Below are 14,633 nucleotides of genomic sequence, written 5' to 3' on the forward strand. Positions count from 1 at the left end.
GCCAGTATCATAATGCCACTGTATAAACTGATAGTGCAATCTCATTTGGAATACTGTGTACAATTCTGGTCACCGCACCCCAAAAAAGATATTATAGCATTGAAAAAGTGCAGAAAAGGGCAACTAGAATGATTAAAGGGTTGGAACACTTTCCCTATGAAGAAAGGTTAAAACCCTTGGGGCTTTTTAGCTTGGAGAAACGTCGACTGCAGGGTGACATGATAGAGGTTTACAAGATTATGCATGGGATAGAGAAGGTAGAGAATGAAGTCCTTTTCTCCCTTTCTCACAATACAAGAACTCGTGGGCATTCAATGAAATTGCTGAGCAGTCAGGTTAGCACTGATAAAAGGAAGTACTTCTTCACCCAAAGGGTGATTAATATGTGGAATTCACTGCCACTGGAGGTGGTGGCGGCTACAAGCATAGACAGCTTCAAGAGGGGAATGGATAAGCATGTGGAGCAGAGGTCCATCAGTGGCTATTAGCCACAGCTTATCATTGGAACTCTCTGTGTGGAACTCTCTGTATTCTTGTGCTGGGGGGGCACAGTGGAAGGGCTTCTAGTCCCACTGGTGAACTTCTTGATGGCACTTGGGTTTTTTGGCCACTGTGTGACACAGAGTGTTGGAATGGATGGGCCATTGACCTGATCCAACATGACTTCTCTTATGTTCTTATGTTTCTTCTCATCATCATCTTCTTTTCCCCCATGCTATCAGCAACCTCTTCCTGGTAAGATGTCAGTCCAGTAGGAAAGAGTCACATGATTGGTCTACACTTTCCAGGAGTGTGGTTTGCACTACAAGAAAACAACTCCTGAGTGAGTGAGTGTAGGGGGTCAATGGCTGTGGATGAATGCTTTTGTTCAGGCCTCATTTTGGGCAGGAGCTCACAGGAGCAGAGCTCCAGAACCTCTATATTTTATTGTGCTATTTCTTTCTTTAAAATGTGCAAGCACCAGTTGTTTCCAACTCTGGGGTGACTTCGCATCATGACATTTTCACGGCAGACTTTTTACGGGGTGGTTTGCCATTGCCTTCCCCTTCCCCTCCCCCCAAAATAATTGCTTCTGGACTCCGTTGTTCAAACCCCCTGTGAGAATTTTGCTGAACTCTAAGATTTGACAAACTTTCTGATATTTTTCCCTACAAAAATGGGAAAAGAACAAAACATATAAAGCAGACAGTTGGAAATCTTCATCATGCAACTGTGGCCACATAGGAAAAAGTAATTTAAACAGTACGATGGGAGTAAGGTTTTATTATGACAATTATAATTCAAGAAGCATTTTAAGGTAGATGCTGGGCTGCTATAATTTAGTAGACCTTCCAATGGTGTCAGGGATGTATGGCATATAGAAATGAGTTGTGCTAATTTATTTATTTATTTGTTTGTTTGTTTGTTTATTTATTTATTTCATTTATATCCCGCCATCCCCCACCTTGGCAGGCTCAGGGCGGCTAACAACATTCTATAAAACATACAGTGGTAGATAAAACCTTTAGATTTACAATATAAAACATTAAAACATTAAAATTAAAATTAAAACCAGTCCAATAAATGCAGTTATACAGCGGTATAGATCTTCAGACCGCATTGGCGGATCCTTAATTACCGATCTTCTTAGCAGTCCGAGTGTGCAAGTTTAAAAAGGGTGGTCTTGCAGGCCCTGCGGAACTGATCGAGGTTCCGCAGGGCCCGCACCTCCTCGGGGAGTCGGTTCCATAGGGTAGGGGCCACGATCGAAAAGGCCCGTGCTCTAGTATTCTGATATTTAATCTCCTTCGGCCCAGGGATAGTCATTAGGTTTTCCCCAGGTAATGAGCTCCAGCACCTCTTTTTCTACAAAATGACCCCTGCTTTTTTTTCATTTCTTCAAAGGTAATACTTTTAGACAATTTAATGACATGACAATAAATGATGGTGGCAAAATCAGCCTTGACTGGAACTAAGCAGATGGTGTTGTGAAAGAATGGTATCACCAGGCCCCATCCCATGTCATCATCAAGCCTTGCCTCATGAGTTTTAAGGTTTGGAATGCTGAGGACTTGTCAACATTTTGGGCTCAGATAGACTAGATCAGAGGTGTCAAACGTGCAGAGGTGTCAAACGTGCAGTCAAACGTAGACCCCCGGAGGGCTCCTATCAGGCTCCTGAGCAACTGGCTCTTATGTACTTCCTTCTTCCTCTCTCTTGCTTCCTTCTGCATCTTAGCTTGCTTTGCAAGGCTTGCTCAATCACACAGGAGCTACAGAGCAAAACCTTAATTTTCTCCATTGGCTGAGGCTCCTTCCGCTCCTGGTCCCCTGGGGAGGGAGAGAAGAGCCAGAGCTTCCTTTGCCCAGTTCCCTGGATCCCATGGGAGAAATACAAAGAAAGCACCTTTAGGACCAACAAGTGCTAATGTTTTAAGCATGTTTTAATTAAAAATCTTTAGTTGTGTTTGTCTGTATCCTTTAAAAAGTTTATATTTATGCTACCCAGTCTTAAATAGGTACAAACATGGCCCGGCCCAACAAGGTCTCATTTATGTCAGTCCGACCCTCTTAACAAATGAGTTCAACACCCCTGGTCTAGATGAAAACCACCTTTCTGGTTCTTGCAGTCTGAGTTTCCCTTAGGGCTATGCAAGGAAAGAAGAGGGGAATTCAACCCTTCAACCTCCACTCAGTTTTACTATTTGACATCCAGTACTCTGCTTTGCAGTTAGTGCTTTAATAAAGGGGAAAGCCCATGCAGGTCTGTGCCTATGCGCAGCTTGCCTAAGAGCTGCTACCCGTCTCTGCTGGTATTGCTTCATTCATATAAGCAATTCTACTCTAATAAAGCGCTAAACAATTTAAATAGTGATGTCTGCTGTTTAGTGTAGAAATGTTTCACACAATAGCAAACTATATGCAAAGGAAATTACAATATCAATCAAAATACAATATAGAGAATCACAGAAAAATCCAGAATTTCCGAATTCCAAAGCCAAGTGTCTTCACTAGGAATGTTAATACAACACATTCAAAAATGCCCCAAAGAAGAGTAACACAAGAAATCCCAGGTACTGGTTGTCTCGTTCCGGTCATTCTCAGTGACCCAACGAATGGAGTATCTCTTAAAATTATGATGTAATTCAGAAAGTTTAATCGATATACTTCATAAAAATCTGTGTTGTACATTCCATAGGATATGCCAAACAGTTTACTTTCTCATGAGCAGCATTATAAATCATTAGAACACGAACTCACCAAAGTCTTCCAAAAATGGCATAGCCTGTTGATGGATTATTGTTTCATTGGCACCCAGCTGACCACTGCTCAGAGGTGCAGCCAGCCAGGAGTGTGAAGCCCAGCAGTGCTTGCTGAGTCACCAACTTTGTAGTTGGGGCCATGGACCAGATCACATATGTTGGTGGGCTGCATGTGGTTTCCTGGATACCCCTGCTTTAAGGGGGTGTTAGTCTGTTGCAGCAGAACTAGATAATCTCGTAATATCTTAAAAGACAACACCCCTCTGCATTGGCTGCGGCAGTATCAGTGACTCAACTTGTTCTTTCCTCTGAGTTTCTTTTTCCTTTTATCAAGTTTGATTTTAAGAGCAAATTGGCAAAACCATTATTTTCCTGCAAATCTGCCCACTCTGTGCTTTAATACTTTATTCTCCTCTCTTTGATGAAAATAAGTGCCCTAGCATTTTATCCAAAGCTGGCTTTGACTTTGCCAATAGATATATAGATTGCCTGTCTCTAGAATTCAAAGAACAGTCTATTAAATGTGTACACTGTAAGCATATGCTGTGTTACAGACCTCACCAAGTACCCTGCATGAGGAGAGACACATTGTAAATGACTGCATTGGAGAGATACTTAAAATGGATATTACCTAAGAGTGAGGCAGAAATTTCCTTACTGGCAGGCTGCCTGTGATGGTTAAAAAGGATTCTGAATTGTTATATTAAAATAAATAATTACCTCAAAGTAACCTTGATATCTGAAAACAACCTTTAATCACAGAATCATAAGGATGAAGATGTTTAATCAAACTACAGTCTAGATACAGAAAGCCTAATGAGATTAGGAGTTTGGGGGATTGTCTTACAGTGGTTTTCCTCCTTTCTCCACGGTCAGGGACAGAGAATGGTGCTTGGTGAGCAGATCTCCCCGCAACACCCACTCCTTTTAACATCTACATGCACCCCCTCACCCAGTTGGTCCAGAGGGCTGGGTTGAGTTGTCACCAATATGTGGATGGAACCTAGCTCCATCTGTTGTTGGACAGCCACCTGGACTCCATCTCAAAGAATTTGGCTGGGGCATCGGAGGCTGTCACTGGGTGGTTGCAGCAGAGCTGGCTGAAGCTTAATCCAGCAAAGACAGAGGTTCTGTACCTGAGCCAGGGTGGGGTGGAGTCAGGTATCAGGCTCCCAACCTTGGGTGGTGCATTACTTGTGCCAGCTCAGAAGGCGAAGAGCCTAGGGGTGATCCTGAATGCCTCACTTTCCATGGAGGCACAGCTCAGCACAGTTCCCAGGTCAGCCTTTTATCATCTTCAGCAGATCAGGCTACTGGTACCCTAATTTTCTCCCAAGACTTGGCTACAGTGACCCATGCAATGGCTACTTCTAGGCGGCTTCTAGGCTTACTGTAACTTGCTTTATGTGGGCTTGCCCTTGGGGCTGATCTAGAAACTCCAGCTAGTGCAAAATGCAGTGGCGCACTTGCTGGCTGCGTCTCCTGTGCAGGCTTGCATTTGGCTGGTGCTACACCAATTGCAATTGAGTACCGAATCCATTTCAAGGTGTTGGTACTGACCTTCAAAGCTCTGCAAAGTCTGGGACTGACATAGCTGAGGGACTGCCTCACCCCATATGTGCCCCGAAGCTCAGCAAATCAACATCTGCTGGAGGTCCCCAGCCCAAGGGATGTCTGTTTAGCCTCGGTGAGGACCAGGGCTTTTTCTGCCCTGGTGAACATGCTTCCGCTTGAGATCAGGGTCCTGCCAGATGTTTTCTCATTCCTTGGGGCCTGCAAAACGGAGCTGTTCCACCAGGCCTTTGGATGTGGTGGCAGGTCTCCAATTAAGTTCACCTCCCTCCATCTTTAGGCTCTCCATCTTTAAGCAGCCCAGACTGAGTAGATCTTATAGACCCAGTGGCTCTAGCTTTAAGATTGCTGCGCTTTGATTGACAGTGCTACCTGTTTTTAATTTATATTGTTAACTGTTTTAATTATTGAATTATTCAGCTACTGTTTTAATGTTTGCATATTTTTTATTGTGATCTGCCTTGAGCCTGCGTGCAGGGAGGTCAGAATTAAAATTGAAACAAATAAAATAAATAAAAACTAATGCAAGAATATCTAGAACATCTAGCAAGTCTTTCAGTGCATTCCTGTGCCATTTCTCTTGGCTGTGATCAACCAACATGGTGCCTCTTGAAGTCTCTTCTATGCCATTATATAAGATGAAGTTAAATGTGTCCTGGGTGTTGGATAGCAAATTGAGGCAATGGATGATTTCAAAACCTGATGTGAGCTCTCCCGAGGCCTGATTGTTCAGTTGTTCGATATCTATTTTATGAAAGCATTCAACAGAATATTGACCTTGGAATATTCCTGTTTTGTACCAAAGTGGAGCAGTTTTGTTTGGCTTTGGGTTTTTTGTCTTGTGGAAGTGTAGCTTGCCCAGAGTTTCCACTAGTGATCTCTGCTAAGAGTTGGAAACTACATTTATTTCTCATAATAGATCACATCAAACTGATCTTTCTCAATAGCAAACGTATGAGTTGATTAAATTGTCTGAAAGTGTTAATTTCTCCCTAAGTCTTGCCTCCATATCCATTAGCCACTCGGCTATGTGGCTAACCATTCCAAAGAGCACCTTCAGAAGCACTTCATTACCATGCAAATGGAGACGGCTCCTTTCTATGCCGTGTATCCCTAGCTGGAGGATTATACTATGGCGTTAAGGAGAGCATATGCAGAACACAAATTATTACAGTCATCAATATTTATACAGCTGCTAAAGTTCATATCTGACAGGCCCAGCTCCTACCACAATGAGCCATAAAAGCAAGATGGATACATTTAGATATGGAGGTACCATGGCCACAGTTAAAAGTCCCATAAGCAAAGAGCATGGTTGTATTACTGAAATAAATTGGAATTGTACTAGCAGGGATCCTTTGAGCATAAGTTAATTCCTGATACATGAACTTTAGCAGTGAGCTAAGACTGAGGTGAGTGGCAGATCTCTGGAACTCTGTATGTGTACTGAAGTTAGCAGTTCATAATTTATCTTATAAAGTTGAGGGTGAGAAGAGGCACCCAAAAAACCCCATGATGTTGTAATCCATATATAAGTTAGGTTTGTTGTCTCGTAGTAAATGAATTGATATAGGCTCTCAGTGTCTGTCTTGCTTTGTCTGTAGACTGCATACCACATAATATTTGCCTTTGAGGTAGTGCCTTTGGAATTATTCCCATGGAAATGTACATGCAAATAATGTCAACTGATCATCGGCATTATTTTCTGGGGAGGCTCTCACAAGCCCAGAATGAAAGTAGAAAGCATCAAAGGCTGTGTGTGACTTGTTCTTACAAAGAAACAACTAGTTTCTTCTGTGGACCTGGATAGCAAAATCCACAAAGGTGGTCATTTGAAATAGATCCCTTCCGTCAACATTATTATCAAAGATTACTATATTGTTCTTGCTTAAAATGTGTGTACTAGAAAATGCTGTGTCGGGAAAGCCTTTAAGTAAAACTGGGAAGATAACAAGGAACACCATTTAATTCCTATTTATCAGGAGTATGTTTTTAGTTTGTTCATTTGTTTCTTACAGGTCTTATCTCTCCTGGACAGAGGCAAGGCTCTGAATAGTTATTCTCGGTGAGTATAGAATAAAATATAGGTCTGGATCACTGCAGAATCTCAGGCAAGGGCTGCAATCCTATGCACATTTACTTGGGAATATATACTACTAAGCCCTGACCTGACTGGCCCATGCTAGCCTGATCTTATCAGATCTCAGAAGCTAAGCAGTGTCAGCCCTGGTTAGTGCTCAAATAGAAGACCACCAAGGAAGTCCAGGGTTGCTTTGCAGAAACAGGCAATGGCAAACCACCTCTGAATGTCTCTTGCCTTGAAAACCCCAAGGGGTCCCCATAAATCAGCTGAGACTTGATGGCACTTTTCACCACTGCCACCATATACAACTAAACTCAGTAGGACTTAACTTTCAAATCTCTGCTGTTATTTTATCATCTGTTGCATATAGCAAAGTGTGTACAGGTCAAACTAGGGGCAACACTGAAAGATTCATGAATGGGTCTTTCTCTTCTCGTTTATCAGTAGGTTCCAGCAGTGAGGGGACAGTTCACACTGGAGATGCAGAGGGAGGGGGATTTAATCTTTTTCTGCTGCCATTTTTGGTATGTCAATTGCCTTCTAAATGTACAGACAATTATAAGTGTGCCTGTGTCTTTCAGAAGGGAAAATATCGATCCCATGGCATAAAACAGATTGAGGTAGCAAAATGGCACAGAGACGAAAGGGTTAAGTTCCTTCCTCACCACTGCCCCAATCCAAATTGGGCCTGTATGCTTCTGCTTACCAAGGGAAACTACAGATGCATGCTCTCAGATCTCCCAGAGTCTTTATTAGTTTATGTACAGGAAACAATTGAGAACTTAGTGTGTCGCAGGGTTATTTGCAAAGATTGTGTAGCAGAGCAAGCTGTAAAAGGTACAAGCGAGCTGACATTATGTTAAAAAATGCTGACAGCTTTCTTGGTTTTTGCTTGAAGCTTCTTTTTTAAAATGAAACCTACTAAATTATGTGGACTGCAGATATTCCCCACACATCTTCCCTCCTCTTCCCCAAGCATCTTTTTGTCATTTCAAATAAATATCTAGCATACATTGACAAGATTGTACAGTCATTTCAGAATATAGAAATAAAAGAAGAGCCCTGCAGGATTAAACCAGTGATCTAGCTAGCTCAGCATTTTTCCCCCCATAATGGCCAATTGCTTGCCCCGGAAAGCTAACAAACAGGGCATGGAGGCCTATGTCTTCCCCAGCATTACCTCCCACCACTGGTATTCAGGTGTTTACTGCCTCTGAATATGGAGGTTCCTTTAGTCACCATGGCTAGTTGCTATTGATGGGCCTATCCTCTATTAAATTCCCTTTAAAAGCCATCTATACTTGTGGCTATTGCTACTTCCACTTGAAGTGAATTCCACACTTAAATCGCTCATTGAATAAAGAAGTAGTTCTTTTTCTCCATGCTGAATCTCTTGTGCATAAATTTCATTGAGTGCTCCAGAATTCTAGTATTATGGAGGAGAAAGTTTTCTTTCTCCACCCCCTGCATAATTTTATAAAACTCTACCACAATCCCCTTAACTCACCTTTTTTCTAAACTGAGAAGCCCAAGACTCTTTAGCCCAGGGGTGTCAAACTCATTTGTTATAAGGGCCGGATTTGATGTCAATGAGACCTTGTCGGGCAGAGCCATGTCAGGCTGGGCCATGTGTGTTCCTATTTAAGATTAGGTAGCAGAGACAGAAACTTTATAAAGGACGCAGACAAACACAAAGATTTAAAAAAAAAAACCTTATAACAAAACATGCTTAAAACATTAGCACTTGTTGGTCTTAAAGGTGCTTTCTTTGTATTTCTCCCATGGGATCCAGGGAATTGGGCAAAGGAAGCTCTGGCTCTTTCCTTCCTTCCCCAGGGGACCAGAAGGGGTAGAAACTTCAGCCAATAGAAGGAAGAGAGGCTTGGCTCAGTAGCTGTGCTGTACTTTTTTTTTTTAATTATTTATATCCCGCCCTCCCCGCCTAGGCAGGCTCAGGGCGGCTAACAACAGTTCAATAAAATTATACAATATAAGGTAAATTAAAACAACAATTAAATTATACAGTAGTTTAAAAACAACAATCTAAAACCAGTTCCAGTTGTCTGGGTCGTTCCATAATTTAGACGGCGGTGACCTTCTTGATGTTATTCTGTATATTTATATTATGGCAGGGGTCACTAGATAAAATCGTTGGTGGATTAAACAGCCATCCTATCAATGGTCTACAAAGGCCTGCTTGAAAAGAGTGGTCTTACAGGCCCTGCGGAATTGGTCCAAATTCCGCAGGGCCTGTACCTCCTCCGGGAGTTGATTCCAAAGGCACGGGGCTATAACAGAGAAGGCCCGTGCCCGGGTACTCTGTAATTTTGCCTCCTTTGGCCCAGGGATAGTCAGCATGTTCTTCCCTGCTGACCTCAGTGCTCTCTGGGGCTCATATGGGGAGAGACGGTCCCTCAGGTAGGCAGGTCCTCAGCCATATAGGGCTTTAAAGGTGATAACCAGCACTTTGTATCGGACCCGGTATGTAACTGGCAGCCAGTGCAGTTCACACAGCCCCGGCTGTATATGCTCCCATTTCGGGAGTCCTAATAACAGCCTGGCCGCTGCGTTCTGCACTAGCTGCAGCTTCCGGGTTCGACACAAAGGCAGCCCCATGTAGAGGGCATTGCAGTAATCTAGTCTTGAGGTGACCGTCGCATGGATCACTGTTGCCAGGTCCCGGCGCTCCAGGAAAGGAGCCAACTGCCTTGCCCGCTTCAGGTGGAAAAATGCCGACTTGGCAGTGGCCGCTACCTGGGCCTCCATTGATAGTGAAGGCTCCAGTAGGACTCCCAGGCTCTTGACCCGGCCCGCCGCTTTCAGCGGCGCACCGTCAAAAACCGGGAGAGGTATTTCCCTTCCCAGAGCGCCGCGCCCCACGCAAAGGACCTCTGTCTTCGTCGGGTTCAGCTTCAACCCACTCAGCCTAAGCCAAGTTGCCACAGCCTGCAGTGCCCGGTCTAAATTCACTGGGACGCAGTCAGGCCGGCCATCCATTAGCAGATAAAGCTGGGTGTCATCCGCATATTGATGACAACCCAGTCCAAAACTCCGGGCAATCTGGGCAAGGGGGCGCATGTAGATGTTAAATAACGTCGGGGAGAGAACTGCTCCCTGAGGCACCCCACAATCTAGTGTGCGCCTCCGGGAAAGCTCACCCCCGATTGCCACCCTTTGTCCCCGACCTTTGAGGAAGGAGGAAAGCCATTGTAAGGCCAGTCCCCTGACCCCTATGTCGGCGAGGCGGCGGGTCAGTAGCCGATGGTCGACCGTGTCGAACGCTGCTGACAGGTCTAACAACATCAGCACCGCCACGCCACCTCGATCCAGTTGCCGCTGGAGGTCATCTGCCAAGGCGACCAGCACTGTCTCCGTCCCGTGGCCCGGGCGAAAGCCGGACTGGCAAGGGTCTAGGACGGAAGCGTCATCCAGAAAACCCTGTAGTTGCAGCGCCACTGCCCTCTCAATAATTTTACCTAAAAACGGTAAATTAGAAACCGGTCGGTAATTTGCCAATTCGGCCGGATCTGCTGTACATTTTTTCAGGAGGGGGCAGACCAAAGCCTCTTTCAGAGGTGATGGAAAACGCCCCTCCGAGAGGGATCTATTTATTATGTCCCGTAAAGGACATCTAAGCTCCCTCTGGCAAGCTTTAATCAATGTACGATTGAGAGAGCCTGGCAAAGCAAGCTCTGCCTCTCCCCCTTCCTCCCCAAGGAAGGAGCCTCAGCTAATGGAGAAAATAGAGGTTTTGCTCTGTAGCTCCTGTGCGATTGAGCAAGCCTGGCAAAGCAAGCTGTGATGCAGAAGGAAGCAAGAGAGAGAAAGAAGGAAGCAGATGACAGCCAGTTGCATGGGGGCTGATGGAGCCCTTCAGGGCCTGATTCGGCCCCCGAGCTGTATGTTTGACACCACCTGCTTTAGCCATTCCTTACAGGAAAGGTGCTCCAATCCATTAATCATCTTGGTTGTCCTCTTCTGCGCTTTCTGCTAGCTCTGAACATTCCTTGGATCCAATGACCAGAACTATAAGCATTATACCAGTTTTATCAGTAAGCGGTTTCATTTATTTAAGTGTACAGAATTGGACTCATATTGTTGCCAAACTATTGGGGTTTTTTTGGTTTTTTTACATTGTTGAAAGTGGAAGCTCAGCTCTCAGTTGGAGGGAGCCAAAGTCTGGAGATGGCAAAGGACAGTAGAACTTCATTTTCTGATAGGAACATAGGATGCAACTTCAACAATTTACATAATTGTTATGCTTAGTCCCAGCTGCAGTTTCCTGAGGCTGCAGGAAGAGCCGTTTCCCAGCCATTTTACCCAAGACCCATTTAACTGGAGATGCCAGCTGTTGAACTTGCAACCTTCTGCTTGCAAAGCAGTTGCTGAGTCTCTGAATTAGGACCCTCAGCAGCTTAACTTTATTTTTAAAGTAATCTTAATATACTGCCTTGATCCAAGATGAAAGGTGGGGTACAATCTCGGTTTAATCAAGACCTAACCTTCACCGTTAGTATAAATAGGGAGTTGTCCAAAAAGACCGCCACAACCACGTTTAACTTTAAAAGGGGTAAATACACTGAGATGAGGAGGCATGTGAGGAGGAAACTGAAAGGAAAGGTACATAAGGTCAAAACCCTTGGGGAAGCTTGGACGCTATTTAAAACTATAATCCTAGAAGCTCAGATAAAATACATACCACAAGTTAGGAAAGGCACAAACAGGCATAAGAAAAGGCCTGCATGGTTAACAAACAAAGTAATGGAAGCTGTAAAAGGTAAGAAGGACTCCTTTAAGCGGTGGAAAACCAGTCCAAGTGAGATTAGTAAAAGGGAACACAGGCTGTGGCAAATCAAATGCAAGACTGTGATCAGGCAGGCAAAAAGGGACTATGAGGAGCATATTGCAAAAAACATAAAGACCAACAATAAAACTTTCTTCAAATATATTAGAAGTAGGAAACCAGCCAGGGAGGCAGTGGGGCCCTTGGAGGACCATGGGGTAAAAGGATTACTGAAGGAGGATAGGGAAATGTCTGAGAAGCTAAAAGAATTTTTTGCCTCCGTCTTCACTGTGGAAGACGAGAACTATTTGCCCACCCCAGAACCACTAATTTTGGAAGGGGTGTTGAAAGACCTGAGTCAGATTGAGGTGACAAAAGAGGAGGTCCTACAACTGATAGACAAATTAAAAACTAATAAGTCACCGGGTCCGGATGGCATACATCCGAGAGTTCTGAAAGAACTCAAAGTTGAACTTGTGGATCTTCTAACAAAAATCTGTAATCTTTCATTGAAATCTGCCTCTGTTCCTGAGGACTGGAAGGTAGCAAATGTCACCCCCATCTTTAAAAAGGGTTCCAGAGGAGATCCGGGAAATTACAGGCCAGTCAGTCTGACTTCAATACCGGGAAAGTTGGTAGAAACCATTATCAAGGACAGAATGAGTAGGCACATTGATGAACACGGGTTATTGAGGAAGACTCAGCATGGGTTCTGCAAGGGAAGATCTTGCCTCACTAACCTGTTACATTTCTTTGAGGGGGTGAACAAACATGTGGACAAAGGCGACCCGATAGATGTTGTTTACCTTGACTTTCAGAAAGCTTTTGATAAAGTTCCTCATCAAAGGCTCCTTAGAAAACTTGAGAGTCATGGAGTAAAAGGACTGGTCCTCTTGTGGATCAAAAACTGGCTTAGTAATAGGAATCAGAGAGTCAGTATAAATGGGCAGTCTTTGCAGTGGAGGACGGTAAGCAGTGGGGTGCCACAGGGCTCGGTACTGGGTCCCATGCTCTTTAACTTGTTCATAAATGATTTAGAGTTGGGAGTGAGCAGTGAAGTGGCCAAGTTTGCGGATGACACTAAATGGTTCAGGGTGGTGAGAACCAGAGAGGATTGTGAGGAACTCCAAAGGGATCTGTTGAGGCTGGGTGAGTGGGCGTCAACGTGGCAGATGCGGTTCAATGTGGCCAAGTGCAAAGTAATGCACATTGGGGCCAAGAATCCCAGCTACAAATACAAGTTGATGGGGTGTGAACTGGCAGAGACTGACCAAGAGAGAGATCTTGGAGTCGTGGTAGATAACTCACTGAAAATGTCAAGACAGTGTGCGTCTGCAATAAAAAAGGCCAACGCCATGCTGGGAATTATTAGGAAGGGAATTGAAAACAAATCAGCCAGTATCATAATGCCACTGTATAAATCGATGGTGCGGTCTCATTTGGAGTACTGTGTGCAGTTCTGGTCACCGCACCTCAAAAAGAATATTATAGCATTGGAGAAAGTCCAGAGAAGGGCAACTAGAATGATTAAAGGGCTGGAGCACTTTCCCTATGAAGAAAGGTTGAAACGCTTGGGACTCTTTAGCTTGGAGAAACGTCGACTGCGGGGTGACATGATAGAGGTTTACAAGATAATGCATGGGATGGAGAAAGTAGAGAAAGAAGTACTTTTCTCCCTTTCTCACAATACAAGAACTCGTGGGCATTCGATGAAATTGCTGAGCAGACAGGTTAAAACGGATAAAAGGAAGTACTTCTTCACCCAAAGGGTGATTAACATGTGGAATTCACTGCCACAGGAGGTGGTGGCGGCCACAAGTATAGCCACCTTCAAGAGGGGTTTAGATAAAAATATGGAGCACAGGTCCATCAGTGGCTATTAGCCACAGTGTATGTGTGTATATAAAATTTTTTGCCACTGTGTGACACAGAGTGTTGGACTTGATGGGCCGTTGGCCTGATCCAACATGGCTTCTCTTATGTTCTTATGTTCTTAACCTGACTTCCTAGTGATCTAGGTCTTGTTCTAGTGAACATTAATTCTATGTTTAATTGGGTTCACAGAATTCTTTCCTATTCACACATATGTTTCTTCCCCAATTAATGCCATTTTACTTGGTGTAGTGTAGTTTGGTATAGTGGTTAAGTGCGTGGACTCTTATCTGGGAGAACTGGGCTTGACTCCACACTCCTCCACTTGCAGCTGCTGGAATGGCCTTTGGTCAGCCATAGCTCTTGTAGGAGTTGTCCTTGAAAGGGCAGCTTCTGCAAGAGCTCTCTCAGCCCCACCTACCTCACAGGGTGTCTGTTGTGGGGGAGGAAGGTAAAGGAGATTGTGAGCCATTCTGAGATTCAGAGTGAAGGGTGGGATATAAATCCAATATCATCATCTTCTAAATTGTATGGTGATTACTTTTTTTAAAAGAAACACTATAACATGCAGTTGTTATTTCTGGGGACAAGTGGTATTCCCGTGTATGGGTTTTCTTTTTGATGTGCTGGGTCTGGCTATCTGAGCCTTGCAAATATGTTAAAGGAAGATACTGGCCTCGAAAAGGTCACTGGTCTACCAGCACTCCTTTATATGTATGGTGTTAGCCATTTGCAACACAAAAGAATCCACCTTGGTTTCTGAGGTGCTCAGACCAGCATATAAATATTACAAATAAATAATAACCCAGTTTGTGTGAAAAGTTGCATGGAGGCAACCACTTCTGGTGAGGAATTATTTCAAGTTTGGGCTAGTCCCTAGTAATCCATGGTGGGTGGTGCCCTCGCACTGGTGAGGAGTCTCCACTCCTTCTGGCTCTTCAGCCCCTCCAAATGCCCCTGGTGGAATCCTGCTCAGGATTCTTCTGTATTCCACCTCCCCCACCCCACCCCCCCTATTTCTGTTTCAAGGCTCGAATTGGATGTATTCCAAGGCTATGATTCATTTTGCATCTGAAACTTAG

General features: G+C 44.2%; 1 long non-coding RNA gene across 1 annotated transcript in view; it reads left to right on the plus strand.

The window, feature by feature from the left end:
• LOC132580296 (uncharacterized) overlaps positions 1–7,987 on the plus strand; it is a 70,628-nt gene extending 62,641 nt beyond the window's left edge. The window contains exons 2-3 of the long non-coding RNA XR_009556045.1: positions 6,832–6,878; positions 7,478–7,987. This is a non-coding gene — a long non-coding RNA (uncharacterized LOC132580296). The remainder of the gene's footprint in view (positions 1–6,831; positions 6,879–7,477) is intronic.
• The last annotated feature ends 6,646 nt before the right edge of the window (positions 7,988–14,633 follow it).

Source organism: Heteronotia binoei, chromosome 12, assembly GCF_032191835.1.
Source record: "Heteronotia binoei isolate CCM8104 ecotype False Entrance Well chromosome 12, APGP_CSIRO_Hbin_v1, whole genome shotgun sequence".
In the NCBI taxonomy this organism is placed as follows: domain Eukaryota; kingdom Metazoa; phylum Chordata; class Lepidosauria; order Squamata; family Gekkonidae; genus Heteronotia; species Heteronotia binoei.